The following is a 6,173-nucleotide window of genomic DNA, read 5'->3' as shown; positions in this document are numbered from 1 at the left end:
GAACAGCAGGAGGCAGTAACCTTGTAGACCACTACAGTTATATACTCATTAATAGTGTAAGTCAGACCCTGGGATGAAGAGGCTAGTAGAGCCGCTGGGACGGAAGTCACAGGTATGAGGATATCCAAGCCCTCAGGGTCAGAAAAACAGTTAAGCATAGGCTGATGTTCCCTGAATTGGTCAGGCAGCCCCTGAACTGGCCAGCCATTTGGACTCGGATGATGGTTGTAGGTTCCTTCCAACTGAAATATTCTATTCTGTTCTATTCTAAGTTACTGCTTTGCCCTATGAGTAAACGTTGGAAGAACTCCCTTAACTTGAAGCATATGTTTTAAGTCTCATTTAAATGCCGTGGGACCACAAGTATGTCCCTAAGGGCTTTGCCAAGAAGGGATGCATTACTCAGTCATTGCCTGAACGAGTTTTCCCCCAGCAGCAAAGATATGGAGACACTGAGCAACGGCCCAAAGACAGCACAGTCATGAGCCCTAGAACTATAGGACTGATCTGGCTGCCAAAGGTAGTTTAGAAAGCACATGCCTCTACCATTGTGAAGCATTGGCTTATTCTAGCTGCTTTGAGGGTCACTACCTCAGTAGTACTACCCACCCATGCTTCTCTTTCATTTTTTGTGATTGTAGATCTTGCTTTTATCTCCCTCACTCACTGCAGAAAACTACTGAAATCAGAATCCTGGATTAAGGAGGCCTTTTACACTCCCATGGATGTTTGTGTAGGAAAGGATGACTCAGCTCCTGGATTTTAAGAATCACAACAGGCATAAAAAGACTTCATTGTCATACTTTTTAAGAGGAGACTTCTTTGACAGCAGTCCATACCAATTTAAAGACAGCTGAACAGCTGTGGTCCAGAAAGCTTTTAAAACCTGTCCTGTAGTTTCAATAAACCACTCAGCCATGATTTCAAACTGTTCAAAAGCTGCGTGTTCTGTTTGCTGTCTTTGTAGGTAATAACTTCACTGCATCTTAACTACTGTGTTCAGGTCACATCAAAGCATATAAGGGGGAATTAGCTCCTATAACTTCAAGTGGACTGTAAATTGCATTAATGGGATGTTTTCTTTTTGGTTTTACTTTGCAAAGCTTGTTCATCTTCTTTCCGGAATTACATTACCACAAGCTGTGAAACAAAACATACATTCTTACGTTCCTTGTTATAACCTTTCCCTTCTGAATGTTTAGGTTTATGTGGTTTTGAACTGGAAAGGTATCTCAGCTGAGAGCATAAGTGAAGTCTTTTCAGACAAAGGGAGCGCTGGCATGGGTGTAAAATTGCTTAAGATATTTGCAAAGTATTTTTTTACTGGTCAAAGTAGAAGAATCCGTAAATACCTTTACCTTCTAGACAGAATATATTCATTCAGTTGTTCTCGTGTAACAGCAATTGCCATGTTCTCCAGAAATGGAAAAGCTTCCTGACTGTTTTCTTCATGTGGGGTGATGGACCTCTTAGTCTCAAGTTTGTCTTGCCAGACATTAAGCAGGAGTTTACTGTAACTGGAAGTTTACCATGCACACTGAGGAGTATTTAAGCACTTGGGATTTTCATTCCTCTGTGCTTAAGAGTTCATTTGGGCTTTCCTTCTTACAGATTAGCTTTCCAGTAAAACAGCAGTTGCCACAAAAATGGCTTGTGTGAGTAGCTAGTGGATAGTTCCTCATTTTTTACAAAATACAAGCTTTCAAATTTTTGTTAGGTTTCTCAGAACTTCATGGTGAATTGTGTGTTAAATATTTGTTCAACACTGAAATATCTTTTTACTTAGCAATTAAAATACTCTTGAATTTGAATTCCACTGAATTTCTGACTGTAACCCTTTCATTCTAATACAGAACGCAAGTAACTTTCTAAGAATCTGTGTATGTCTGAACAGAAATTATTTTACCCAACTCCCTCTAGGTTTGGTTACCCTTCAAGGACACACTGTGAATCCCCCGTATCATGCGGTGAAAGGAGCAACTTGAATGGGACGCTCACTTTGTTGGCCCCGAGGTCTTGTCAAGCTCATCACTAGTCAGTCATCAGTTAGGAAGGTAGGAGGTTTGCATGGGAAGGGCACTGGTTTTTTTCTTAATTACACACATTCACGAACCAATAGGTAACAAGGACCTTTCACAGGTTCTGTTGGTAGTTTTCCCTTAAAAACAAACCCCAGGGATCTAGCTGCTTTCTCTATTTGACGATGCCATGCATTTTTAAACTGGCTAATGTATTTGTGAATGTCTTAATTCTAGCAATTTTCTAACGATGGCATATAAATTTCTCCACTACACCTTTTCTTTCATTTCCTTTATAGTATATGGAACTCTATGTCTTTTCTTTCAAGATTAATGAGCCAAAACATATTTAAAATACAACTCGATTGTTTTTTAATGTAAAACGTGTGTATAATAGCAGAGTTGCCCAGTGCATGCAGGAGTAGTCACAGTAGGCAGAATGCAAAAGGAGAGTTAAAGATAGTTGCCAGAAGTCATTCAGAGATTCAACGGCAAAATCCCACAGAAGAACTCGTGTGTCTTCGCTTCCTGTTCTCTAGCCGTAAGCTAGCGCAGCGCCCTGATGTTAACGGTCAGACCTCCCTCTTCTTTTCTTTTTAATTAGCTCAGCTCCATGGGCGATCAGTCCAGATCTGTTCTTGCCTATGGGCTATTACAGTATGTGCAGAGCACTTGGAAAAAAAAAAAGCCATCTGTGGCTGTCTTTGTTATGTGACTTTTCACACCCCTACTTCCAGTAGAGTAGGAGCTTTGTCAGCACTAAATTCTAGTAGAATTTCACACTTGGGTTAGTTGTGTTTGAGAAGGGAAAGAAACAGGTTTGTTGGTTGTTTTTGTGGTCTCAAAGTGTGATGCAGATTATAGCTGTAGAAGAAGGCTGAAGAATGTAGTCATGCTGTCATGCTGCCTGTTATGCCAGCCATTAACTGCTGGAAGAAGATCAGTATTGTGCTCATTGTCATTAAAAGGAAGAAATTAAACCTCCCTTTGTAGAAAAATCATACAAGGGAGATGTGCTTTTGCGGAGTGAGTCACCTCCTAGCTTTAACTTCTGTTTAAGTGAAGGATAAATCCGTTCTTGATCTCATGAACAATGCAGGTAGGTGGGGGGGTTGCTTTTTTTTTCTTTTTCTTTTTTTTGCTTTCTAATCAAGTACAACTCATGACCCAGTGCTGCTCCAAATGCATGAATATATGTATGAATGTATGAAATCTCCATGCTTTCACAATGTGTTATATAAAAACACCCCAGCATATCTAGATTGAGCATGTATATTCAATTTACACAGCTGTTTTTGCTAAAACCATCTTTGCAGAGCCAGGCCTGATGTCAGAATCAATTATTTTGTAGTTGTTTGACTCCTAGTTAACAATAAATTAGTATCTTGGCTTTAAAATATTTTGCCACTAGTGACTGTACAGCTCATTCTGTACCTGTCACACCCCACAAAGTACTAACATTTACCAAACACCACACATACCAGGAACTAGCAGAGGCAGAGCCAGCTGGATTCTCCCCTAAGAAGTCACAGAGTTGTTGCCATCCATGACAAGGTCTGAACTGTTTTCTGGCTTTGGAAAACAGTCTGTGTTCTGAACCCCCGTAAGCATACAGCTCCCACCACAGGAGTAGTTCATCAGCTCAGTTGCCCTTTTCTCTTGAAATGTTTCGGCCACATCCCTGCTGGTGTAAGAGAATTCCCAGAAGTACATTTCACAGTGCTTTTTTGAGACTCGTCTCAGTCCCGAGTGATCCGACTGTCAGCTAGCCCCGCGGATGCTTTCATACATTGTAAATAGAAACTGTGGAAGTTCCTTTCAGAGCACAAATGCTGATTACATTTTCTATGATAATCTATTTCCATTCCCTATCTTGAATTCATGTGCTGCTAGAAACCCTTCCCTTATACCATGACTTATCTCTTTAAGCGTCTGCTATGTAACTATGTAAATACCGGTGGCGTATCCCTGATAGAGAGATTGCCATTGCATTGCTACTGGTAACCAGTGGTTATGTCACTTTCCCTCGCTTGAATAGGCTTTGACTCATAGTGGTTTTCAGGACAATGGTTATAAAATAACACACTGAGGGGTTGCTGAGACTATAGTTTTGCAAAAGAGACAACTGTCGACGTCAAGGCTACATGAAAGCATTTTTCTTTTTGTTGTTGTTGTTGTTAAGGGTTTTATTCTTTTATAGTATGAGTTTTCCTTGCATGGAAGTTTGGAAAACAAGAAGTCTATGTCAGCAAACTTGAGTCTGGTGGGAAAACCACACACTTCTGAGCACAAAATCCTAATTCTTTATAACTGTTCTGAAGCATTGCTGAACTGAAATGTTAAGTATTTCAGTTGTCCTACCTTTCTTTAAATTATTTGATGTCAGGCTGTGCTATACTTTGGATTATTGTCTGACTTAAGTGATGGCAGAAAGAATTACTGAAACCAGCGCTTATTCAATTGACCTTTTTCTTTTTCTAATTAAGGGACTTTGCCTGGGAACAATGGTTAGATGTCAAACTTTTTTTTTTTTTTTTAAAGGATTCGAGAGCCCTAGAGCCAGGGGCCAAATTTTTGGCAGGTGCAAAATGTCTTAGCATCATAGGAGTCAAAGACAGTTGAAAGGTCTGATGGCTGGCTTCTGTTTCCAGAAGTAGGACTTTCTGTGTAAGCTTAAGGATTGGACACATAAACGTCACAAAATTAGCCCTCATTGTTAATTTAAAGGGTACATTATTAAGAGTTAAGATCCAGAATTTAAGTGGCTTTAAATTAGTTTTTCACTTTAAATCATCTGAACTTTCTCAAGTATCCTCTCTAAACAAGGTCTTACAAAAGTCACATTACCTCTCCTTTCTTCTGTCTTTTGTCCTGTCCATTCAAGCCCCATAGGCAGGGCTTGTCCCTTAATACCTGCTTAGCTTATACAGTCTAAGCTGGGGAGTCCAGATGCTTCTGTAAGTAAGAAATGGGAAATTAATTCCTTCACCCTCTCTCTTGAGCTTTGTGAGGAGGCCAATAGTATCAACAATAGGATATCCTCAGAAATTTCAAATTCTGCGGCTGATTTTAAGACGGTGTGAAAAGTAGCCTATATTTTTACACTATTTGCAAACGTATGTGTATATACCATGAACATTTCTAGAAACTGTAACTGTAGATCTGTGTAAAACTGCAAACGAAAAAAGGAGACAACTTTTAAAACAACTGCTTCTATTCTATGTTAGCACAGCTCGTTTTCTCCCTAGGCTACACTTAGCACAGTTACACAACTAGCACGATCCTTTCATATAATGACGATTGGTGGGAATGTGCAGACTGAAGTGGTCAACACAGCTGGTCTTAAATAAAACACACATCATAAGGCATGTGCTCTTTTACCTAGAAGCCGGCATGGACAGGTATATCTATGCAATATGCCACACCGCATGACCAAATAAACACGACATTTTCCTTCTAATGTTCTGCTTACTTGTCCTAAAAGCACGACTGCCTGACGTTAAAATAGCTTCACTACTACGTAGATTCGCTTAAAGAGAGTGATTAACTGCGTAACTACAGCCTTTAAATTCGCGTTCTAGCAGGAAATGCCATTCTTGTTTTCCAAAATCGCTGTGAACGGCTCGTTCTTTTCTGTTACCGTAGGTACCAGAACGCCAAGCCCGGGAATGAAGGCAGCTTCTCACCGGGGCGTCCCTGCAGCCCGGCGGGTCAAACCTGACTCCACGCACGGCGGAACCGGGCCGCCCGGGCCGGGCTGCCAGGCAGGAGGGCGAGCGCCGGCGGCTTTCGGCTCCCCCTGAGACCTACCGAAGCGGGCCGCAGCGGCGGCCGGCGCTTCCGCGCCCGACGGGACTCTCGCACCGGCCCGGCACGGCCTGCCCGCCGCTGACAGGGCACCCCCTCCCCGGGCCGGGCCCCGACAGCCCGCCGCAGCCCCCCACGCGGGCAGCGTCGGCTTCTTCCCGCCCTTGCGGGACCTCAGCTGGGGTTCCGGGCGGCGGCGGGCGGACCCGGGCCGGGCCGGGGGCTGTTGTCGGCGCGTTACAAAACCGCCTGGTTTTGTAACAACCTGCGGGCGCTGCCCAATGAGCGCTGCCGCCCGGCGTCACGTGCCCGCCTTTATATAAGCGGCGGCGGCGCGGGGCGCTCCCG

Source organism: Phaethon aethereus, assembly GCF_964289735.1.
Source record: "Phaethon aethereus genome assembly, chromosome: 10".
Classification (NCBI taxonomy): domain Eukaryota; kingdom Metazoa; phylum Chordata; class Aves; order Phaethontiformes; family Phaethontidae; genus Phaethon; species Phaethon aethereus.
This window is presented reverse-complemented; position numbering follows the sequence as displayed.